We start from the raw sequence: 25967 nt of genomic DNA on the forward strand, positions 1-25967 counted from the left end.
TCCTCCCTGCTTTTTCCCTGAGAAGTTTCCATGGAAACAGAGAACACATACAGACAAACCCTACTCACGGCAGAGGGGGTCTCTCTCCCACTAGCCATTAGAGACGGCCACTCGCCTGTGGTGGCCTTTTCTGCCTTACTCTCTGCTAAATAAACTTTCACCTTAAACTCTGTATCTGCTCATGTGTGAACTCTTTCCTACGTGAAGCCAAGGACCTTCCTGCCCAAGGTTTGAGTCCCCACACTGGGGGACCCGCTAGCGTCACCTGCACTACTGTCCCCATCAGGGGACAGGTGGGTAAAGTGTTTGAATCCGAAGAACTCTACTAAGAGCTTAGGGGAACAGGGGACAGAAAAGCACTTTTGTCTTTACAAAGTTTTCTTCTAAAAAAGAAATGAAAAATGAGAGAAAGAGGAAAGCAGCTGTGTGGTGGCCTCCGGTCTGCAGGTGACAGGTGCATATGTCCCCTGCTGGTCAGCGTTGGCTGCAGGGGACTCTGCATCGTTGGTCCTGCAGGTTCACTGACAGGGGCTTCAGTTTCCTAATTACAACTGACCCTTGAATAACGCGGGGTGGGAGCCCCAATCTGAGCAGCTGAAAATCCACATGTAACTTTTGACCCCCCTAAAGCTTTAACTGTCCCTCAGCGTCTGAGAGTGTTGGTTCCAGGACCCCTGCGGACACCCCAATCCTCAGCGGCTCAAGTGCCCTGTGTGAACCGGTGTGGGTCAGGGCACCCAGCCGGCCCTCCCCGCCTACGGGCTCCCAAATGCAGATCGAAAACAGCTCAGGTGTTTATTGAAAAAACTCTGCATGTGAGTAGACCTGCCATTCAAACCTGTGTTGTTCAATGTCAACTGCGTTTGCATCTCTTTTGCTAAAAAATCCAAATGAAATAAAGCCACTTAAACATTACATACGAAGAGTGCTGCTATACATGATTTAAAAACTAAATACAATTTTAGGTGCAACATCCCATTATCTCTTTTACATTAACGTTTCCTATTATAAACTTTTATAGCCTGAGTAGATGTTGCTTACTGACTTAAAATGGATTTTAATTATAAAGGAGGTCCGGCTTCCTGGCTTCCTGGGGCCCCACGCCCATCGCCCATCGCAGCTCCACTCTGGGGAGCTGGGGGAAAGGGAACTTCCTGAGCCCAACCACTTCCTGCCCTGTAGGAATTCCTGCAGAATAACCCCCAGGACGCGTTAGCTGGACCTCCACCAGGCAGTGATGCCTGTTCCAAAGGTGAGAATGGCCAAGGGCCACCTACCTGCCCAGGTGAGACCAGGACAGGTGCAACTCTCACAGGAGGCAGGGCCACGGCCATGTTGCAGGTTGTGTCTCTGACCTGGTTTTAGGTTGTTAAAGGATCAGCTGGGAAGCGAGAAGTACAGGGAAAGTGTCACTGCCACAGGATTTAGAATAAAACAAAGTTGGACAGATTCAGCTTATTTCATTACAGCAAATGAACACATTACTTTGCGTGTGTACACCCAACCGGTATGCCCCCCAACATTAATAAGCTTTTTATTAGATTATTTCAAAGAGAACAGTGTTTGCCATCAACTTCTCCATGAATCCTTTGAATAATGTTCGTGGTTACTGAGCTAAAACTCAACCTTAAAGCGTGTTGTGATGTATTTTTGCAATAAAAATATCAAGTTCATTTAAACAATTACTTTTTAAAGCACTGTCTCTCTCCCGGTGGGTGTTCATTGATCAGATTATCAAAGGCAACGGTGTCCTGGTTGTCTCCATGCATTCCACACGAGGCAGATAAACGCTCGTGTCACTGCTCCCTGGCCACGCTCGGAGTGGGCGCCCAGACGGGTGTAGATGGCCAACAAACCGTTAGGAGGCACCACGGGACAGTTACAGCCAGGACGGGGGCAGGGGGCTGTATGCGCAGGGCTTAGGCTTATCAATATTATTCTCGGAAAATGGACGTTTGCTGTGGTTCTGTGCTGTTGTGCCAGCACAGCAGTACAGCTTTTCTCAGGGTGACCCCAGCTGCCTGTTGTGGGGACAGATCTGGGAGACGAGCACCTCACCGCTGGGCATGGATTCAGGGATCCCCGTCTACCCGCCTGCAGTGATGGCGGGTTCTCGCTCTCTGATCCTCATGGTGGTCAGCTGTGGCCTGACGCCCCCACGCCGAGTCCCTGTGGGGAGCCCCTCCTTCGCCTAGCGGACACTCTCCGCTCCTCCAGGCTGCAAGCATCTCACCCACATTTCTTAGACCAGCGTCCTGTGCCGGGAAGAGTGTGAGTGAGTCCAGGAAAGAAACGCCCTCTAAAATCTTGGAAGGGGCTCAATTGACATGTTTCTGAAATCGGTCATGGACAAAGTCTAGCTCTCACCACTGCCTTTCGACGTTTGCCGGCTAGTTAGGGGCTGAGTCAGGCCCTGTGGGGTGCCCCTGCCCAACGTGGAGGGGTGCACAGACCTGCACAGGTCCCAGGGGACGGGTCAGAGGCCACGAAGGAAGAGGTCCCTGTGACAACCCGGGCCTTGAGAGTGGCCCAAATGGAGACACAACCGGCCGGGCAGAGCAGGGGCAGGCGGGCAGAGACGCATGAGGAAGGTCTGGCCCAGCGAGGGAGGAAGGACGGGTGGGGTCATGGCCAACAGAGAGGTGGGGCAGCCAAGGCTGTGACAGAAGGAGAGCAGCAGTGGGACGGTCTGAGGGGACCTGAGGGATGGGGCGGAGAGGGACCCAGGACACCCGGGCCTGGAGACTGAGGGGTGGTGGGACCACACAGGACACAGGCCTGGCAGAGGCCTCAGGCCAATGGGCGCAGAGGACACGCACAAATCTGTTGGGGGCATTTGGAGTCTGAGATGCAAGCAGCTTCAAGACAAGAGAGCTTCGGCTTTCGGACGACCCCGTCTGCACAGGGTGCAGCTCCCAGACGGCCAGGAACGTGGGGTGGGAGGAGTGGGGGTCCCAGTGAGGACAGCGCAGTGCCGGCCCTGAGGGGTGGGGCTCTTGTCACAGGGCGGCCACCCAGATCCTCACCTCACAACAGCAGGATGAGCCTGGAGGTGGACGCGGGCCTGGACAGGGGCAGTGAGTGTGGAGAAGGGCCAGGACAGGCTCTGCTGTCCCTACAGGCAGTGGGAGGGACAGCCGATCCTTAGTGCCCCTACCCCCAGTGGAACAGCCCCGAACCTGCTCATGATTGAAGGTGTGGCTGTGGCTTTGGCGTTTGGGATGCCAGGTTCAGGGGCCTGGGGGTGACTCCCGACTCCACCCACCCAGGGGTCATTCAGAGCAAGTCCCCTCCCCGCTCTGGCCCTTGATGAGGGGCTTGTGCAGGGAAGTCTTCAGAGCTCAAAGATGCCGTGGGCTCAGCTCATCTCTGTTTGTACACAAGTTGTTCAAAGACTTGCTGCACATTTTGCTGGAAGCAGATTTTTTTTAAAAGAAAGTTTATATTTTGACATTTCACAGAATAGTGTGCAATGAGCCTTCTCACCCTCCCATCTCAGAAGCCCGTGTTTCCTCTGCATGTGGCAAAGAATGAGATGGAATTCTGGTGACGGACACCTGTTTGCTGCAGGTTCCTGTGAATATGTGGCCCGGGCTCCAGGAACTGGCGGAGTGGCAGGGCCAGGCCACGTGCTCCGAGCTGAGGACAGTTCAGTCTGTGCTCTCAGATGCTGCCGCTCGTGTTTGCTGATAGAGGTCTGCGCTGGGGAAGGGCTGCCCCTCCTCCACTGTCTAGAAATGTGTCCTGCTTCTGGTGACCAGAGCAGCTGAGAGGAAATTGCAGGCAGGGCGGCACCCGCCAGCCACCTGTCACTCCACTTCAGCAGCTGTCCCCCCGAGATCTGATGGCAAGTTCCTGGGCACAGCCAGGGCCCCGGTCAGCGTCCCGCCCCAGCTCTGAGGCACCTCGGGAGGCAGCAGGGTCCTTCCCTCCCCTGGCGTTCAGTGGGATGGTCCCTGCGTGACCCAACTGCTTCATGGGGACTCTGCAGGTCCTCTGTCGGCTCAGACCTAAGGCCGCTTCTCTGGAGAAGGTCTGTGGGCTGTGTGTTCCTGGGGCCAGGACGCAAGTCCCCTGGGGAGATGAAGCTCGGATACCCTGGGCGACTGAGGCACGATGCAGTCCATCGCTTAGAGAGGCGACAAGACAAATGCCAACAGAAATGCCCCAGGAGGCCTCCTTCTGCCGTGTGCTGTGGTCAGCGGCTTCCAGGAGAAGGAGGCCATGGGGAGGCAGGATAGAGCGACGACTGGAAAACTCCGGGAGACAGACTGGGCTTGGGCAGGTGTCTGGAAAGTACTGCGAGCTGCCTGCCCACCACCCGCCCCTCCCTTGCTGTTAACCAACTGCTGGTTTTGTTTTGGGGTGTCAGGAAGTCCCAGGCGAGACCCCTGCTTTTCCCAGCTTCATGGGCTCCTGGGGGTGACATGTGACTCGGTTCTTGGGGGCAAGAGGAAACCAGGGATATCTGGGGCTGGGCTTTCGCTCTCCGCTCTCCGGGTGTGAGAGCTTTGGGTGCGGTGCCCCCTTCCCCCTTTCCTGGCTCTTTTGTGAGTGTTCAAGGCAGTGTGATTTTAAACACATTCCTGTATTTCATTGATTCTGGGATATTTTTCTCCACTTTAACTTCTTTGAAAGTGACAAGCGTTGGCAATCAGTCGCATCTTCCATTCACTGCAGGCTGGGTGGCCAGCACAGGCACCCCCGCCTGACAAAGTGGGTGTCAGAAGCCTGAAGGCAACTCAGAGACACAGCCACTTGCTTTTGTTAATCCTGGGGGGCCAGTTGGGAGGGGTGAGTCCCTGAACAGAAGTCAGAGTTAGGCTGCTTGGCAGAACCGAGCTCTCACCAGCCCGGGACCAGTGGCTCGCAGCTCCGTCCGTGACTGGATGTGTTTTAGGCCGTCCCACATTCCCAAGCTTCGAGGTCACAGCAGCGGGGTCTTCTGGAAGCAGCACACGGTTTGGTGTGGAGGCCGAGACTCTCAGAAGAGGCCGGAATGTGAAGCCTTGGAGATCTTGTTCAATTGTTTTACTATATCATGGGGCATTATAATCGCATTATATTTTATACATTATAATTCGCATGCAGTTAAATGCGTGGATCTTAAGTGCACACTCAGCTCTGAGAAACACACGGGCCCGTGTGACCCATGGCTCAGTTGCGATATCACATATTTCTGTCACCCAGAAGGGTTATTCCTGCTGCTTCTCCATGAGTCCCGCCAGCCAACCCTTGGAGGTGACCTCGATCTGGATTTTTATCCGCACTGATCAGCTTGGTCTGGTTTTGAATGTCACACATGCAGAACCCTATGCCTTCATACAGAATGCGTGGTGTGCACGTCACACAGGTGCTTGAAAAATTGTCAGTGAGGTTAAATTGGTTAAAAGATTTGGTCAAATCTTCTGTATCCTTAGTAACTTTTTTAACTTGTTCTGTGATTTGTCTATTTTTATCTTAAATTTTGGCAACTTTTGCTTTCTGTCCTTTGGAGTTCAGTGAGTAGGAATGTGTGCTGCAGAATTATACTGTCTTCACGCATGAGCCCTTTTACCCTTCAGAAGTACCCTCAGTACCTCTGGCAACACCTCTGCCCTGAAGCCAGCCCCACTGTTGCCGAAACACCTGATGGCTTCCCTTGTGCAGGGTTCCAGCGGCCTCTTCTCCTGCCTGGCACCTCCAACCTCTCCCCTTTGACGCCTTGTTAGCCGTCAAGGGAGAGCTGGGCTCCGTCTTTGTTTCTATTTCTGTCGTCAATCTGGTCTCGCAGTTTCAGCCTTTAACTGGTGCGGCCAGGCCACTGCATTGGACACACCACTGACCTGCTGGCTGCACCGCCAACCGTCTGACTGGTTTGTCCCGTTTACCCCACTTGCTTTCGGTTCTTCTCTCTTGCTGTCCTTTGGGTCACTCCGCGTTAGCACTGTCCTGCTGTCCTTCCTCTCTTGGTTTGCTATCAAGTCCTCTTTTTACTTTCGTCGCTCCGAGGCTTAGGCTGTGGGTTCACAGCTTGTCCCGGTCTATGAGTTCACGTTGTCTCACACAGAGAACGTGAATTCACGTTGTCAAACGCACAGACAACGGAAGAAGCTCACGGCACATTGCTCCCTCCTCACCTTGGCCTGTGTTGTCATGGTCATGTAGCTGCGTGACGAGTCGGAAAGCTGCTGTTCCTTCATGCTTTGAATCGGCAGGCGGTGACTTGTCTTCAAAGCAGTTAAGACAGGAGAGAATGTCTTGGGCGCATTTCTATATGCAGGGCTGGTCATTCTACCTGCAGACCCTTGCTTCCACCTGCGCTCCTTCCTTCCTTCCTGTCGGAAGCTTCCTTCTGCACGTCTTGGGCCACAGGTCTGCTGGCTACAAACCCTTCCACTTCACTGTTGGAAAATGTCTGTCTTCCACCTTTTGTTGGTTTGGTTTTGCTGGTATCGATTTCTGGTTTGGCGGGGTTTACTTCAGCTCTCAGTGCCTCGTCCCCCTGCCCTCTGCCCACTGTGCTCTGGGTGGGAAGTGGCACTGCTCTCGCCCTCGGTCTCCTGCACACAGTACATCTTCACTTGCTGCTCCTAGGAGTTTTTCCCACGTGCTCCCTGCACGTCCGTGCTCACATGCCAGATGTGGCTTTAACAGTTTATCCCTTACTTTTTTTATTATGGCACGGGCGCTTAGCACGAGACGCGTGTCACAGGCTTTGAAGTGTGCGATCCCAGCCGCAGCCTCACAGCAGTGTCTGGACCCGCTCACCCGCATGGCTGGAGCTTGAGCTCCTCGCACATCTCCCCATCCCCTCCCCCACCCCAGCTAACCACCCTCGACTCTCTGTTTCACGAGCTCAGCTTTTTCAGATTCCACACATCAGAGAAATCACTCAGTGTCGTCTTCCTGTGTCTGGCTTATTTCACTTCACATAACATCGTCCCAATCATCCACGTTGTCACCTAATGCAGAGTCCCCTTGTTTGGTAAAGCTGAGCAACATTCCACCGTGTGGATCTTTCCTCCATCTCCCCATCGTACACGGTCATTTATGTAGTTTTCTTACCTCGGCTGTGGTGACAGGGGCTGTCGTGAGCTCGCTGTGCGTATCTCTGGGACCTGCTTTCAGCTCTTTGGATGGATGCCCCGAAGTGGGGCTGCTGGATCAGATCACACAGTACTTCTACTTTCCGTTGTTTGAGGAACCGCTATGTTGTTTATTTCCAGCCGCCGTTTTACAACAGCCCACCCTCCACCACAGTGCACAAGGATTCCAAGCTCTCCACACCCTCGCCAACTCTCATCTCTTTTATTTTTTAAATTTTGACAGCAGCCGTTCTGACTGGTGTGAGGTGACATCGCACTGTGGGCCTGATTCGCGTCGCCCTGGTCACTAGTGACACTGCGCACCTTTTCATGGGCCTGTTGGCCAGCTCGACGTCCTCTTGGGAGAAATGTCTATTCAAGTCCTCTGCCCGTCTTTTATTTGGGTTAGTTGTACTTTTGCTTTTGAGTTGTAGGAGTTCTTTATTTGGTTGTTAACCCCTTGTTACATCTGTGGCTTACAGCTTTTTCCTCCCGTTCTGTAAGTGGTCTTTTCGTTTTGTTGATGGTTTCCTTTGCTGTACAGACAGTTTTCAGTGTGATGAGGTCCCACTTGTCCAGTTTTGCTTTTGTTGCCTGTGCGTTTGGTGTCTTCTCTGTGAAATCATTGCTGGGACTGATGTCAAGCAGATTTCCCCTGTGTTTCCTTCTAGGAGTTTAACAGTTTCGTTCTTTAGTCCATTTGGGGTTCATTCTTCTGTATGTGGGTATCCAATTTTCCCAGCAGCATTTGTCAAAGAGACCAGATAGTGTACGGACATATAGACCAACGAAACAGCATGGGGAGGCCAGAAACAAGCCCCTGCGTGTGCAGTCAGCTGATTCTAATAAGTGACCCAGGAATTCACAGTGGGGAAGCTGGTCTTTTCTTTTCGGAAGTTAAGCTCTGTGCTCAGTATAGACGCTGCTTAAAATGCAGGCATTACTTGAATATTTAGAAACGTAAAGTAAATGGCAGTTACCTGGGAATTCGTGGCAGTATTTGTCTCTCTGTATGGTCCACCTTTTATCTATAAATTTATTATTAGATGCAAAGTCAAAGCTTTCACTAGATAGTTATCGCACCTATAAACTTTTGGAACAAACAGGCAAGTGGAAATCAGAGGAAAGTAAAACCAGTTCTTTAGGACACACTGATCGCTAACCTTTCACAGACATCAGACCCTGGCTGGCCGACCCTTGTCCTGTTTAACGGTATCCGTTCACTACGTGACGTGTCCAGGGAGGCCGCGGCCTGCCCATGAGCCCCACAGTGCTCAGCGCAGCGGTCAAGGCCCATCTCAGCATCTCCCTGGCAGATTTCTGTGGGGCTAAATCGGATACTGCCCAGGGAGGGTGGAGCCCAGGCCCCGACCAGCAGGATTCCCTGAGAGTGGCCCCCTGGAGCCACGGGTTTTAATGTGGGCTATTCTCCCTGCTACACGGTGGTGCACGCCGCAGCTGAGGGTGTCCCGCACATGAGTGGAGCCCTCCTCACGCAAGGAGCTCCGGCTGCCATACGCACTTCCATCCGGGAGTCACTACTGGATTCAAATCAACTGCAGCTTGGCAAACTTGGCGGATCTAGTCCTCACATTTGCATAACCAGCAGGAGCTTCCGTGACAGCTCCCAGGTCACTAGGACGGTGTCTGCGGTGGCTGTGCCAGCATCCTCTTCGCTCCCGGTCCTGCTCTGGAGCAAAAGGCTGCTGGTCGGCAGTAAATCAAAGCTGAGTATATTTGAAAGTGACTTGGGTTCAAGGTCACAGCCCCTTTCTTGGGGAGAAACAGCGTAAGAAGCTGTCAGATACTGCGGGCAAGGAGCTCTGCTCTGAGGAGGCACAGGTCAGGGGTCAGGGGTCAGGGGTCGAGGGCTGCATCCCGGCTGTGGGCAGGTCCTGGGCGATGCTTTATCTGGGTCGTTTTGTGTGACCGTCCCTGTGACCCCATGATGAAACTTCTGCCAGTACTCCCGTTGACAAGGAAGCGACAGACGTTAGGAAGTGTGTCCCTGGTCTTTCACTTAGACCCAGGCAGTCAGGCTTGAGGGGCCTTGCTTCCAAATCTTGTGCTCATCAAATTGCACATCTAATTGCCCTCTTGCCCTGGCAACATGGATGCAGGCAACAGCCTGCAAAGCAGAAGGGGGCCATGCTGGGACAGCGGGCTGGATGCTGATGGGGGTGGAGGCTGCTGTACAACCGCCTTCCTCTGCGGGGCGGGCCTCTTAGACGCCAAGGTCAGATGGTGACCTTGGAGGAAGGTGCGGGGCGGGCCTCTTAGACGCCAAGGTCAGATGGTGACCTTGGAGGAAGGTGCGGGGCGGGCCTCTTAGACGCCAAGGTCAGATGGTGACCTTGGAAGAAGGTGCGTTTTGCCTCGCACCTTCACTGCTTACCAGGACACCTGGGACCCTGGAAGGCTGTGTTGCTCTGACATCATTCAATTCAACTTTCTGTTTCTGTACCGTCGTCCCCAACAAGCTCCTGCTGCTGGCGCAGTTGACGTCTCGCAGCGGTCTGTGTCCTGGAGTCACCCCTCGAGTGGCATCACACCACACGCCTTTGTGACATCCCTGTTAGCTCACGACACTGGCGCCTCTCCTCCCAGCAGCTTGGTGACGGGCACCGTGACATCAGAATCGAATTAGGCGGCATCTGACAGCAGGACAACACTCGTGCGTGCAGGGCCACCTGGCAGGAGCGGGGCTGGGGCAGGAGGAGGGAAGGAAGGGAGGCCAGGAGGGAGGTGCTGGCCGCTGGCTTTCTGACGCTGCCAGTGTCCACCACGGACAGACGGTGGGACAGCAGTCAGTGTGCCTGCATCACCCAGGCACAGACAAGGCGCTGAAAATGCGCGGGAGCTTTGCCGTAGGGTGTTTACAGCAGAGTATTTTCTTCTCTCTCTGTCGGCTCCTCAGCCCTGTGTCCCGGTCTCCTCAACAGGCCGTCGTCCCCACACCTCTCGTCTGAGCTCAAACATGTCCACTTTCAAATGCCTTGGACAGATTTAATGAAAGTGCCCAAAAGTAATCGCTTGGAGTTCTCCAGAACGATGTATCTGTGGAGGAGAAAACTTCAGGCCACAAAAGGTGCCACTCGTGCTAACGCCCATGACACCAAACCTTGACTTAACACTTGAGCGAAGTTCGACCTTCACCAGAAATGTAATCTTAGTCAACCCGTCTGGAATTTTCCAGTCAACATCCCTAAGATGCCTGTCAGTGGGCCCTCTCCACGCCTCAGGAATAAGAAGAGGCTACCTGTGTGGTAGACACCCTCGCAGTTCCCTTCCCCCTAAGACGGTGTCCTGGCCGGAAGCTAATCTGTCTCTTCTTTCACTAAAGCTGCCTTGTCCGCCCCTCCTTCCTATAGAGACCTCCGTTCTCACGCCCCTCACTGCACACTACAGCAGCGTGCTGCCCGTTCCGTGCCTCCCGGAAATCGCCTTCTTGCCTCCGAGACTGCTCATGCACTTGCCCTCTCTATGACGCACTGAATGTCCCAAGTCCACATGTGGAAGCCCTGGTCCCAAAGTGGGGGTGTTGTGGGGGATCTTGGGAGGTGCTGAGGGTCCAATGAGTTCGTGAACGTGGGGCCCCCGGGGGGTGATTACTGCCCTTATGAGAGGAGCCACAGCGACCTGGCTTCCCCGTCCCTGGGTCTCCTTCCAAAGCCGCCAGTACCACCATGACCAGCACGTGTTCCCCTACGCAGCCACTGTCACCAAGCGTGATGCAGGAGCTCCACACTGAGTGGCCCATGCACGCCCAGCCTGCCACGGGGAGCAAAGAGAAGGGAAGCATTCCAGCACCTCCGAGAGGTGGCGAGAGGAAGACTAACCATGTCTGATCCCCCAAGCTGCTGGGATCAGCACGTTCTCAGTGAGAATATGGAAATGAACTCTGTAAGTGCTTTATCTCTGGAGTGATTAGTGACGCAGTCGGCTGGAATTAGCTTTATGTGCTGAGCACGATGGAGTTGGCTTTCGAATTGGAGCTTTTCTCCCTGCTCATGTCAAAGCTGTCTCTCAAATCTCAGCCTCCAGACAGCATCCTGCTTCTGACTCTGTCCTGCAGAGCTCAGCCTCCGTCAATACAGGACATAGCTGGAGACCACATGTTCTCTCAGTGGCTCCTCTAAACCGCTGGCAGTTTCTGTGTGGCTTTTTTCTGCAGTAGGAAGTTCAGAGGACAAAGGACAATGAGCCTTGCAGTGGCCCCGGGAGCCTTCACCCCAGATAGAGGTGAGGGGCTGGGAGGGGGTGTTGGGGCTCCAGTAACCGCAGGGAGGAGGGAGTTGGGTCCCCGCGGAGGACCTGCCCTCCAGATGGCACCCTGTCATGAGGTCCAGGCCACAGAGCAGGGGACCTGAAAGCAAGGCCTTCTGCTCACAGCCTCGCCTCTCCCTCTGAGCGGTTCATCCCTCAGGCTGGGATGGCACCCTCTCACCCTGTCTCCACCCTGCCCTGCCCCGTGCCCTCCCCCACCCAGCCCTCTCCCCTCCCCTCCCTGCCCCATCCTGCAGGGATGCTGACAACAGAGGGGGACCTTCTTAAAGGGCAAGGTCATTAATTTCAAGGAGCTCTTCTGTGTCACTCGCTCTGTCTGAAGAGGACGCTGCCTGATGCTAAGATTCTCGAGCAGCTAGCCCGAGACACTTGGGCAGCTGGCCTCTCAGCTTGGCAGTGTTTGGATCCTAGGCCTGGGGTCGGACACGCTGCAGCACCAGCGGGCACTTGGTAGCACAGATGCAGGATGTGGCCTCTGGTCACCTCAGTTTGCTCGTCCATTGTTCAGTGGGGAATTAGCCATCAACATCTCTGGTGACAAGACCTGCTGTGGCTTGGGGTCCCCCATAGTCAACATGGAGCAGCTTCCTGTCCCTGGCAAAGCCTTCCCTCTGCACTGAGGAGCCCAAGGCCAACGAGAAGGTGACTCGATGACCTCCAGATACACACTCAGCACGAATGGTCTTGCAATGTCGGATGGAAGTGGAACCCTGTCATCAGGAATTCTGGCCCAGCCACACTGGGCCACAGACTCTCGGCCAGCTCGTGGCAGCCCTGGGGGAATGCCGCACAGGCACTTCTGAGCAGCATGTCCCGCGGCCTTGGAGGGGAGGGACGCTCACACCTTCTGGCCACCTCTCTGGACGTGAAACCTGAAAAGAAAGGCAACACTGGCTTGTGAAGTCTCGGGTCGTTGGCACCTTCTCCTCCAGGAAGTCTCCTGGAATGGGCTCTGGAGACGAGGATCCACTTCACTGAGGTCCAGGCTGTGTCCTGCAGTGGAAGGGCTGCCCGAATGCTCGCAGCCAGCTGCTGACAGAGCTAGGAAGCATCGCTGTGGTCTGTTCTTTAGAAACATGTGTGCCGCCGCCAGCCAGGGCACTGCAGTTCTTAGGGGCCTGTACACGTGTGGCCAATAACAGAACCCCGTTCTTTACAGAGAAAGGCAGATTATTGTCGTGATCCCCCAGTGTAGCCGGAGGATTAGTGAAGAAGGAGAATGAAGAATGCAACCCTCCCACATCTGAGTGCTGTCCAGCCCACAGAGCCCTTCTGTAGTAACATTCTCATCAGCTTCCCATTCAGAATTCTTGTGAGTTAGATGGAACTCAGGACACAAACCTCTTAAAGTGACTCCTGGTACACAGCAGGTGCACATATATGACACACATGTGCACATGCGCATGCACACACACACACACACACACACACACCCCAACAGCATTCGTTCCCTTTCTCCCTCCCTCAGTCCTGGCAGGAAAATGCAAAAGCACAGCAGAGACAACTGTTTTCTGGGTGAGAAGACCAAGCGTCAGAGACAGAGCAAATTGTCTCTCGTCGGGTCCTGAAACCAGACTCCGGCTGAGGCCAGGTGTTTCTGTCATACGTGACATAACTCACATAAAGGCCAGGTGTTTCTGTCATACGTGACATAACTCACATAACAACATAACTAGTGAGTGCTCAGGTGTCTGTCTCACTGTGGTTCATTGCAGTGTTGTTTCCTCCCCCCACCCTGGGGCTTTCCCAGCTTCCCACACCCCCCTGGACCGTCCACTCCATTTGCTGTCACACTTAAGGAAGGACACAGGAGTGTCACTACCGAGGCTAAGTCCTCAGGGACCTGGGAGATCCAGGTTCCGGGGGAGACACGGTGAGAAACAGATTATCTTTTGGCAAGTTCTCTTTATTAATATTCAGACAACAGCAGTCATAGAATCAAAACTATTTTAGAGAGCTAAAAAACAGATTATTAAATATATAAAAATATTTAACATGGAAACATGTGCTTCTTTGTTAACTTTAGGAAAAATTTGAAAACATCTCCAAATTATTCTGCTTTCTGTGAAAAGGTCAAAACCCCTGTGGGGACAGAGCCAGGAGTGCAGTTACTAGGCTCTCGGCCTCATGTGGAAGGTGCTCACTAGGGTAGTAAATGGCCGTCAGCTGTGGCTGGTTGGCCGTCAGCTGTAACCAGTGAGCCATTGGCCACTAATATAACTGCCGTGGCTACGCTAGCAGATGATGATGGCCGGCAAGTGCGGATTGCAGTTAGCAAGTGAGGTAGGTTGGCAGAAAAGTGGACGGCAGGTGGCGGATCGTGTGGCTCCTGCTTCCTGTGTCTCCAATCCAGCCGCCAGTGAGAATGTAGTGGTATGATTCCCCTACCTATGGCTCCGGGGGTGTTCCTTTTTGGCCTCACAATATCCTGCGTTCTTATGCGGAAGCGGGAGCTGAGACCCCGCATTACACCCTGCATGACACCCCCAAAACTAAGAATTGTATATTACTTGTTCTAACTTAAAGCTATAATGTGAGAGGCTTCTTTGCTGAGTTACGTAGAAGTTTTGAATACTGGAAGAATATTTCCTCAATGTTTGTAAGAGTCAAAATGTAATAACTGTAGATTTACATTTACATAAAATCCACTTTTACGTTTACTCTGCAGCATTAATATTTTCTCCCTCACTCTCTTATCTAGGGAATCAACAAAGTAATAAACCAAACCCTGATTTGTAGCACCTGCTAATTTCTGTGGTGTAAATACTCCCACCATGACTGATTTCTGGTTTCAAGCTATACACCTGCCCTCACTGTACACAGGCTGGGAGACACACACAATTCTGTGGGACCCCCACCACGTAGACACAGTAGATGTCAATCACCTCCAGAGCACACATAATCGAAAAATACTGAAAAACACTGTATGTGATGGGTTCTGAAGTTTTACCACCTTTGTTTTTAACATGATTTGTCAGTTATATAATTTTGTTTTTAGTAACGGTTATATTTAACACTGGGATTTCAAAATTCCTGAGAACTGAGCAATTTTATGAGCTGGTGCAAGGTGGCTGCAGCACATCAAGGTCTCCATGTCTTCATTCTAGGCTGAGGGGTGCTAGCTTCTTGGGGATGTTCTTCTCAGGGTGGAAGGCAGAGATCAAGAAAGACACAGTGTTTCGTAAGGGCCTTTGCACAGCACTGGCACACTCACTTCCTCCCAGTCTCCACCGGCCAAAGCAAGTGCACTGACCAGCCCTGCTGCTGTCGTGTGAGGGACGTATGTTTCGTGCGGAGTGGAGCCCTGGCAAGATTGGAGGAAAGAAAGAGTTTTAAGTGCACAATACAATATACCAAAATTTTGAATGACCATTTAGCTGGATATAAAATTTTAAGTTGACGTTAACTACACCACAGCATTTTGAAATCATCACTCCAACGTCTTCTAACCTGTATTGTTAATGATGAAATTTTTTCTCTCGTTGTAATTATTCTGTAGGTAATTTTCTCTTCTTTCTAGTGGTTTTCAAGCTATTTTCTTTACTCTTGATCTGCTTGTTCACTGTGAGTAGTTTAAATATGAGTTTATTTCTCCCTGCTCAGTACTGGAGGGATACATGATTTTCATCAAATCTGGAAACTTCTCAGCTATTAGCTTTTCATATAATGTAGCTACATCATTCCCTGCATTATTTTTCTTCTGGAGTCACTTTTAATTGAAGAGTTGAGACTTAATTATGTCTGTCTATGCTGAATTTCATTTGACTTCCACAGTTCTGCCTTTCATTCCTTTGACTGCATCTGGTACAAAATTGATAAATTTGTTGAAATTCTATTTAATCGACTATGTTATTTATCTCCAAGACTTATTTTTGGTTCATTTTTATACCTATTTCTTAATGTTTCATTTCTTTCTTGTTTATTTTTAATGCACATTATATACCTTCATTTATCTGTTTGAGCAGCCTAAATATAATTATTTTAAAGTACTTTTAGTCTTTTTATAGAACTATTTTTCATCTTGAGGAAATCATTTTGCAGTTATTAGATATTATTATTTTTTTGGCTGTGTCTCTAAGCTTTAATTATCCTTACATGTTCTGAATTTTGGTTTGGGAAAGAATCCTTTTGTTTGATTGGTTTTGTTCTTTTCCTGTTTCCCTTTGGTTCTGTTCAGGACTCGTCCTTAAAGGGTGATCGAGCGTCTCAGCCATGAGACGCTGTTGGGGGTGCAGCAGATCCCATAGTGCACGCGTGAGCGTGTTCACTTAGCTCCCGTGTCTTCCGGCCTCTTTGAGGCTCTTTGCTAAGCCTCAGGCAGCATTTGCCAGGGTGACTCCATTAAGGCTTGTTGGACAAGTCGGAAGACCCTGTTCCCCAACCCGGTTTTGACATTTAGCCTGACGATGATGGCTGCATTTCATGTGAAACATTTTAAGTCCCCGTTGGCCTGTACAAGGCAGACCTAGAAGGCTGCCCAGGACACAGAACACGCTCAAAACATGTTTAATGAATGAATAGGTGTCAGGATTCTGTGTGGCCTGAGGCTTTCCTCTGCTCACTGCTCAGCATTTCTGCTTTTTCTGGTGCACAGAGCAAGGGTTATCTTGCTTCTGAGCTCTGAACTGTCTTTCTGTTTTCTTCTTTTTATATTTCATCTATTATTGCTGTTTTGGGAGCAAAGGGGAATACATGAAAGCATGAGCTTACTGTGCTAGTCTATCAAAAATTAAGGTCATTTGATCTTTACTGCTAACTGGACTGGAAGATTCCTAGAGATTAATCTTTGTAGAGATGCAAGAACAAAGCAAAACCATGAGTATGAAACCAGCTTGCATGTACTTGACTTGAAGTGGAATATCTCACAATACTTTAGGGAAACTGGTGCCAAACTTTGCTTTAAGGAGTTAGGACACAATTTGTTTACAAACCACAAAGAATTTCAGGGGATTAAAGAAAAGGATGCATTTCTGTAGTCATTTGAATAAGAACAGGTCAGCATGGTAAAGTTTAAAAATAATTATCCACGTGCTTCATTACTTTATACATCTACAGAAGTAAAGGAATAATAGTTGGCCCCCAGGAGTATAGAATCTTCCATTCTGTAAGAGCAAGGGTTTTCCTCGATTCCTAAACTGTCCCATCCAATCGTGCACTTGAATTTCCTTTCTGATAATTTCATCTCTTAAGAAGCAGAAGCTCTGAAAAGAATCCTTCACAGGACAAGAGGGAATTGATAACCAAACAGGTGTGACATATGATTTTGGAGAAGCCATCCTGTTCGTGTGTATTTGTGATAATCAGAGATGGGAATCAGAGCCCTTGGCTGTGCGCAGATGAAGGCGATTTCAAACACTAGCAGAGGAAGAGGGGAAGGCGCGATTTCCTGGCTGGAGACCGTGGCAGGGAAGAAAGCATAGGAAGGCTGGAAAGTCACAATAAAATGTGGTTTGATTATGTCATCATAAATTTATCTACTGAGGAAAAAAAGAAGATGTACCTAAAAAGTCAGAATCTCTCCTCTGAGGTCAGCTTTGAGGAAGACACAGGCAATAATGGAGAGAAGGTTATGAGCCTTTAAAAAAGACTACGAGGGAGTTATAGATCCTGTGGATTGTCGGGGAGCTGAGAGACTTGAGGAGCTGAGGCCTGAGGAAATGCTGAAATGCTGCGGAGAAAACCTTGTCCCAGGCGTCCCAGGCAGGAAGGTGTCTCAGGAATGCTCGGGGCTCCTGTTTGGGGCCCGATGCAGGAAGAAGCCCTCAGTTCCTGTTTTATCCCTCAAGGGAATAGTTTTCAGACAAAAAGGGTAACCTCGTCACTGGCAAAATGTCCAGAAAACGAGAGGTTCTGGTACAGGGGCCCAGTGACAAGCTCAGGGAGTTGGCCAGCGAGCTCCTTGGATGTTTACTGGTGACAGAAGCCTTGTGGAGATCAAGCAAAGTGCCAGACACAGGGATAAACACTAAGCCATCTGAACCTTCCAGAAGGTTCAGAAGACAGAGACAGCTTGCTACATACTTGTTGTTAGTTTGATGGCAATTGTGGGCAAGACTTAAGAAGATATTAGTAAAGAGTTGCTTTGTACACAGGTAGAAAAAGAAACAGTCATCACAGGAATACCCCTGCTTTCACGGAGAACAAAGTTTGCCGTGGAAGTCATTTCTTTATCAGGTGGACAGGCGGGGAAGCAGCTGATGGAGGAGCTCAGGAGAGACCCCAGGGCCTCCTTTGGCTGGTGTTTCTGACTTGGGCACCAGGAAGGTCATCATTGGACATGCTAGCTCTAGAGGCAGAGGCTACTTACGTGAGACCTTCTATTTTTCTGCCCAAACATGTTCAGTCCTTTCAAGTGCTTCTCCACCTGGAGCATTCAGCCCTGAGCCTTGCGGAGTAGGAGTCGTGCAGCTCTCCAGGGGCTCAGGGCTCAGGCTGCAGAGCTGGAAGGACATATCTCCATCCAGAAGAATGTGCTTCGCTTGCCATTTCTCCAGATGGAGCCTCAAACCCAAGGGGCCGGGCAGCAGCCACCCCACTGATTCATATGGCATTTGCAGGCAGCCAGAGCTCCATCTAACCTCGCAGTCACTACCACTGATCTGAGAGCAGCCAACTTAAGGAGAGGGAAAGAGATTGACCCTGACTGGACCGGGAAGTCCTCACAGTGGCCTGCAGTCACATGCGGACATCACAGATGTGACATTTACCAGAGGTCACAGTGGGCAGGCTCCCCTAGCATTCCACAAGATGCAGGGAGCACTCTGCGAGAGGGAAACCTATGCACTCAGAAGGGGAAGGTGTGGCATGGCTTTTCTGCAGAGGGCTTCAGCACTGGGCAACTGGAGAAAATGCCAGCTGACAATGTATCCTGACCTTTCCTGCAGTTTTGAAGCTGCCCACGTCGTCCTCTGCTCAGCCAGGACACAGGCCCCTTCTCTGAATCCTCTGTCCATTCCTTATTCCTTCCTATGCCTGTGCTGGACCAGACAACCACCGTCTCTCACCTAGATGATTCCAATCCCTCTTTGGTCTTGTCCCCACGCTTGCCCCTTTTTCTTTTTTCTGCACAGCTGAACAAAGTACTCCTTCATGGGACTCAAACTTCTGGGGGCAAAGCAGTAATGTCACCACTGATAGTGGGACCCACACGTTCCCCCTGCCTGGCTGTAATATGAGCTCATGACAAGCACCTGGCCCCTCTGTGATACATGGTTCACACACGAATAAACACACACAGGTGCACTAAACTTGCTGAAATGCCAAGAAATTCAGCACTTATGAGGTGAAATTTCAAAATATATCTGCTTCCTATGGCCAATACTTACAGGCTTACAAGAATAGACTTTGGTGTAAGATTTGGTCTCTACTTGTAGCAGAATTATGAGGCTGTTAACTGGCTTGTAAGGTATGACTTCTGTATTTCCAGCCATGACCAGGACCGGTGAGTTGATCTATACCTTAAATGAAAATAAGTAAGGCAATAATTGAACTATTTTAAAATCTTAACCTCAGCTTGAACTCAATAGTTTTTAGTTTACAATGTAGGCAGACCCAGCAGAGGATATATCTGCATTTCTTCTGCCAACTTCTATTCCAGGTAATTACCTTAGTTCATGTTGATGATCTGTTTCCTTTTGGTAACAATTAGTAATCAAGAGTTGAGGGCTTTCATTGTGCAGTTTCATTTGCAAGTTCATTAACACCCCCCATGCTCTTTGGGACCAGTAGGATATCACTGCTGCTGAAAGAGCTATAATGCAGTTAGGATTAAAGAGGCCAGGGCAGGTGAAGAGAAGGAAAGGGAGAGACATGGAGAGCAACGCCAGTTTTCCTCCAAGTTTTGCATATATTCTAAGACAGCTGAAAAATCACTGAGGACAAGTAGAATGTCTGGGGTGCGGGAGGTTGGGAGGGTTAGATGTGCTCGTGTGTGTGCATTTGAAAGCACCTATGCATGTGTGAAATTCGTGCTTGGTACAGTGCGTGGGAGTAAGGAGCAGCGTGGAGGCAGCTGGCAAAGCTGGGCTGGAGCCGGGAAGAGAACCTGTGCCCTGACCAGCAGGCGAAGGAAGGGGCCACCCAAGAAACCCGTAGAGTATGAGGCTTCTCACGCCCAGGTTCTGAGTGAATTACACAGATGCCTGTTCACCAAGGAGGAGCCTTGCAGGAAGAGCTGAGGACGTTGGGAAGAGGGCCACCTTGGCCCAGCTGCACTGGAAACCAGCTTCTGTGCAAGAACGCAAGTGCTGCCTTTGGAGAGTGCAAGCAGTAACTGCCCTGTGCCTTTAAAGTCAAGTTCAGACGCTCCAATGACTGTAGGCTTCCCCACCCACCAGCCTGACAGTTAATAAAGTTCCTGGGATGTATCTAAGCCTTTGTTGCTCGTGACTTTTAGGAGGAAGATCAGTTCTCTTTAGAACCAGGTTTAAGACTGGGTTTATGAAAACCAATGACAGCCACCAGACACCGTGTGAAACTGCCCCAAATGCGCCGAGGCTGATACCTCTGGCCTGGTTCCTGGGGGAGGCTCAGAGCTGGAGCCACAGGCTGACTGCAGAGTGTGTCTGTCCTGAGGGCGGGTCGGTTCCTCCTTTGATCTCCCAGAACCTGCTGCGTGTCCCGCTCCATAATGGTGGGGCGTAAGGCAGAGCTCCTTCTCTCACAAACCTGAGATGCCAGCTGCACACACAGACTCGAATGTGTAAACACATACATCAGTGTTTAATTGCAAGTTGTGATCTGTGTGAAGAAGGCAAAACTGGTGTGCTATGAAAAGGAGTGACGAGGGGGACGCCTAACTCGACTTGAGCTTCCCTGGAGAAGTCCCAGTTAAGCTGAGATTGGAAGACCTACCAGGAGTTGTGGGGGGGTTGGGGGTGGGGAAGCATTCAAGACAGGAAACTGTCGGAAAGCGTTACACCTGGGACGCACCGGGCGGTGGATCAATGGGGAGGAGGGGGGAGGCCGTGTGCGGTCCAGACCTCGCCGCCATGTCAATCCTCAGGCCGACCTCAGTAGCCCACTGGCCAGTCCAACTGGTTCCATTCTTGCCTCCGGCCTCAGCCTGCGCTCCCAGAATTGAGAGCCCCACCACTTTGCGGAGCAGTGGGGACATATCCAGGGCCTGAGGCAGAGGAAGGAGGAGAACCCGCCTGGGTGTCACCAAGCCGAGTCCTCACTTGACCCTCCAGCCCACCATCCAAGATGCCACTGAAACCGCATACAGAGTCATCTGCCGGGCACAGGGAGGCCCCCCACTTTAGTGACTCTGGTCATCTCTGAATTATTATGCTAACCAGACATTTCAGCCTGTGACATCAGATGGTCTCATAAACACAGGAAGTCGTGACCAATAGAACCCAGAAGCAGCAGGCAGAAGGCTGCCACCCAGTCCACGGAGCTGGAAACCATGGCAGACGCCACATTTCCAGCTCCTCAGGGTCCATGGGCTGTACTTGCAGCAGCAAAGCCAAAGGAGTCACCGCCACCCCCCACCCCCACCCCCTGAAGCACGTCATTTGGCAGAAACAATAATCTTCTGCAATTATAGATTTCTGGTTCCCATAAAAAAGCTTCAGTGCGTACAAAAGTGGGCAAAACCTTTCTCTGAACCCCTTCAACCAAAAATCCTAGTTTGGGGAGCATTAAAAAAAAGTCACATCACGTTGTTTCTTGGGGTCACAGAATATTCTGAAGAGGTGCCAAAGTGTGGTCGTGAGTCACCAGCTGGGCAGCTCACGTCGTCTGGACGCTGAGAGCTGAGAAGGTCTGAGGCCTCCCAGCAACACCCACCCGGCACGGGGCCCGCAGCACGTGTGTGTGTGTGTGTGTGTGTGTGTGTGTGTGTGTGAGCTGAGGGCAGAGACAGCGCCTGGAGGGCTCCAGAGAACACCCATCTGCAGACGGGTCGCTGAGGAGTCAGGCTGCCTGGCAGGCGGTGCTGTGCAAACAGGACCTGGGCTGCCTGCGCTCCTGCTCCCCGGCCCCGGCAGCTCTCCATGATCCTGGACACCCCCCCCCCCCACTGTCCCCCACCCTCCGTCTTCCTCCACCCAGGACCGCACACCGCTGGCCTTTCCCAGAATGTCTGCACAGTTCTGCAGCTGGGCGCCTTCCCCTAGTGAAGCCTACTTCTGGGCCCGAGCCTGGGGCTGGTGTCAGCGTGGAGAAGGTGGCTCTGCCACGGGGCACACGTGGCTTGACTCCGGACCCTGCTTTCTGGGCGAGTGCAGCTGCTGAGTTGCTTCTCATCTACCTGGGTGTGGTGGGCGTGGTGAACGCAGCAGCCGCACCAGCCTTTGGGGGCTGCGGGAAATCAGGAACATGGGCAGCCCAGAGCCCACGCGCAAACGTCTGTGATTAAACCTGTACTTGTTTGGGACAAACAACCCCAGCTCTGCTCTCACGTGCTCCGTGACCTTGGAGCAGTCCTGCAGCCTGCGATGCTCTGATAAGGGGACTCAAGGGGAACCTAACTCACAGGCTTTTGGCGGGAGCTGCAGGAAAGAGCGGCACCGTGGGAACGTGGCTGCAGGCGTCCCAGCGCTGGTCTATGCAGGCCCCCACCACCCAGCGGCCCCCCACCACCCAGCGGCCCCCACCCACCCAGCGGCCCCCACCCACCCAGCGGCCCCCCACCACCCAGCGGCCCCCACCCACCCAGCGGCCCCCCACCACCCAGCGGCCCCCACCCACCCAGCGGCCCCCCCACCACCCAGCGGCCCCCCCACCACCCAGCGGCCCCCACCACCCAGCGGCCCCCACCCACCCAGCGGCCCCCCCACCACCCAGCGGCCCCCACCACCCAGCGGCCCCCCACCACTGAGCCCTTTCCCCACCCCTCCCACAGGTTCTCCCTTGCACTCCCTTCTAAGGTTACTGCCCAGGGAACCAACTGAGCCCGTTATAAAGACCATAGATCATGGGTAGAATCGTGAAGGTGACTCAAAGCAGTAATGGTTTGGACAGGGGAACATGTCCTACTCTTGTTAATACAGTACATGGCTTAGGAACAGACTCAGTAACAACTGCAAAAGGATTCCAGGAAGTATTTCCACAGAGGTATGAAGTGTGATCAAAAGATACCATGAATGTTTAAATAAAAAAAAATTATTACAGTAAAAGACACATTGACATTAATCTCGTGCAATACACTCCCCCCTTGTTTCGAACACACATATTCCATCATTCTTACCACTTTCTGAGGCAGTTCTGTGAGTCATCTTTCGTGAGTGTCTTTACTTCACCCTCCATCATGACAGAGCTCCGTGTCACACATCCCGTCTGGTACGGCAACTTCTGTCAAATAAAAACATTACGGTGTGATCTCACCCATCTTATTCACCAGATCTGGCACCGTGTGACTTCTGGCTCTTCCCCAACGTCAAAATGACCATGAAAGGAAAACGTTTTATATCGATTCAGGACATCGAGGCAGCTACGACAGAGCAACTCAAGACACTCACGAAAGAGGACTTCCAGAACTGCTTCAGAAAGTGGCAAGAATGATGGGATGAGTGTGTTCAAAGCAAGGGGACGTGTTTTGAGGGGAGTTAATAGCAAAGTGTCTTTTACTTTAATACTTTTTTAAAATGTAAGCATTCACCGTATTTTTTGATCATACCTTGTACACTGAGCCATGTAGTCCTATGGGTGCAAATAATGAATTTCTGCAGAGAAAATGAGGCCCTTGTCTCCATGCTGTGCAGCCACCTTCTTTCTCTTGCTGATATCATCCGGGATTTACCAGAGGCTTCAGGAAAGCCACTAAAATCTATTCAGACGGTTCAGGCTTCCAGTTTCCTTTGAGTCCAGTCTTATGCTCATATTGTGTCTGGAACAATCAAGTTCTTTACGAAGGATAGGAATGAGGAACCATTTCAGTTAATAGCTCAGAAATTTCGAATATATTGATTTTGAATTAGTGCTAGGAGCAAACACCCAATTACTCCCTCCTCAGACATACTTATTAAATAAATCTAAGTCTAGGTTGGGTCAGATAACGGTCCAAATACTTGTGCCACCCTTGTAATTGATCAGTACGTATCCTAATCCTAAACGGCAAGCAGATTGTCTTCAAATACAGTTTTCAGCGTCGCGAAGCCGGAAGGCATTTGCTCTTTTTCTCGGTAACCATGTTTTCTTCCTGGTGCCCAGTTTGTTATTTCCTAAATCAGTACAAACTTATTGAATATGACTTGGGGGGGTTGCAGAAAACTAATTGAAATAATGTTTTATGTAACAGCAACATTTCGGGAAAGCAGTAATGATAAAAAAATCATGGACAAAAGACCATGTCTTACAACTTCTCCCTGCATCCGTCTTCTGTTTTTAAATTGTTAATCAAAGCCACCGACTTATTGCTTATAGGGAGACAGAATAAATCTTTATATCCCAAAAGCTTTTTAAATTATTCACTGTGCTTACAACTTTGCTTCTGAAGGGAGATTATCCCTTTTAATTGGAAATCTTCTATTATTTGTGTCTGAAATGTTTAAAAGAACAAGTCGGTGCTCTACCACTATTAATAGCCCGCTGCCAGGGAACAGAATAAAGGACCAGGCTGCACGAGGGCCATTCATCGTGCAGCATATTAACCAGTCATTTTCATTCATCATGCCCCACACCTGCAGCACAAAAGTCCCAGGTCCCATTTGTATTGTATCAAGTGTTTCATAATTTCAGCCTCTCTGTTACTTAAGGCAACATTGTAACATTGTTGTTTCTTCAGTGAGATTACCCAGAAGATTGGGTTATTATGTTTCAATAGCATACCAGGCACACAGACGCTGGAACGCGCCCAGTACCACCTCCCCAGGATGTGCTTTGGTTCTGGAAGTCAGGACTGGCAGGGGCATCATCTCCATGGTGCCGGGATGAGTGGAGAGGAAGCGGAGAGGCTTCTAAGTTGCCAATTCTGGAGATCAAATTTGCTTTGGTGACGTGTCCTATGGTTAACAACCCCACACTGGTCCCTGAGAAGGCTCTGTCTCAAGAAACTTGACGATAACGATGGATCTCAACTGTAGATGTGCATAAAAAGAACCATAGTTTTCTTCTCTTTGTGAAGGTTAGCCCAAATCAGTGTGGCAACAATGTTGTGCGCAAAACAACCTTTTCAATAGTAGCTGTCCTCTCGCTGCCCTCTTCCCCTGAAATTAGTCTTGAATTTCTGCCATGGGGTGAGCATAAAAGGGAATTCACCTGATAGATCCATCTGACATCTCTAGGCCTCGGCTTGTGGGGTGAGAGGCACACATGTGGTCTGTTCCCAGGCAGGGGACAGGCGGGAGCTCCATGCCTGCTGAGGGCTGTATTTGCAGGCCCCGGCCCTCACCTGCCCCACTGTCCTGAGCCCCAAGACCCTGCCGGCGTGCCGGTTGAGTGTCGACCCTGTTCTGAGAGCTTCTTGCCTCCGGACTCGTGTTTGAGAAATCTGTGCACACTGGGCGGCTGGCCCGGCTCTCCTCAGAAATGAAGTGGGGCTGTCCTCGTGCTGTGGGTCCCTGCACAACAGGTAGAGGTCAGCTGATGAGACAGCCAACCTTCTCTTTGGTAAAGCTGCTCCTGTAGGTGGTACCTCGTGCAGCTCACGATTTGTCTTAGAATTTAGCACAAGAAAAAATGACACTTCCCCGGTGACATGGCATTTTTCCTTGAACCAGACGAGAAGATAGCTCCCCTTTGAGTCATGAAGGTCAACAAGCTCAGCTCTAAATTTAATATTCAAATGTAGCAGCTCTCGAAACCTAGTTTGATGCCATTATTCCATTCTTTCGCTATATTGTAATTGCCTTATTTTTAAAAATTATACACACATTTTTCTTTTGTGAAAGTTTTTATCTATTTGTATACATTTCATGCCATGCAATTCATGACTTTAAAGTGTATGATTCAGTGGCTTTTAGTATATTTACAGATATATGCAGACAGCACCACTGTCAGCTTTAGAACCTTTGCATTGCCCCAAAGAAACCCCCCCCCCCCCGGCCATCACCTCCAATCCGCCTACCCGCCTGCCCCCCATGCCCCGGGAAACCACTAATCTACCTCTGTGTCTGTAGAGTTTGCCTCTTCTGGATGTGCCACACAAATGGGACCCGACAGCACTGGCCTTTCGTGTCTGGCTTCTTTCACGGATCATCCTGTCCCCAAGCCACCCACTGTGTGTCAGAGCTTCACCCCTTTTCATGGCTGAGTAACGTTCCGCTGTGGCTGGACCGTACTCTGTCTGTCTGCTCGTAGTCGGTGACCAGCTGGGTTGTTTCTCCCGTTCGGCCGTCACAATAGTGCTGCTGTGAACATCCCTTGATCAGATGTCGTGCTGGGTGTCTTCCGCCTCCTCTCCAGCTGCGTTGTCCCCTTCTCCCTGCCTGTGTCAGGAGGCTGGAGGGAATGGTCTGAGTCAGTGGACTTCCTGTGCCCTGGTTTTTGCTGGGTTCAGAAGATCCAAGGGACAGAGAAGCAATTCTCTCCCGTCCGCTCCCCAAGGAGTCGGTCTGCTGGCCTCCCATACAATCCCCTCCACCCCCAACTAAACGAAACACAAACTAGAGAGTTCTATCTTGAGGCTTTCTTGGTCCGGTATCTCCTTTACGTACGTGATCAGACCAC

General features: G+C 51.1%; 1 protein-coding gene across 2 annotated transcripts in view; it reads left to right on the plus strand.

Annotated features, from left to right (window-relative positions):
* Positions 1-25967, plus strand: part of TCERG1L (transcription elongation regulator 1 like) — a 411473-nt gene that overhangs the window by 140318 nt on the left and 245188 nt on the right. The window lies entirely within an intron of this gene.

Source organism: Rhinolophus hipposideros, assembly GCF_964194185.1.
Source record: "Rhinolophus hipposideros genome assembly, chromosome: 15".
NCBI lineage: Eukaryota > Metazoa > Chordata > Mammalia > Chiroptera > Rhinolophidae > Rhinolophus > Rhinolophus hipposideros.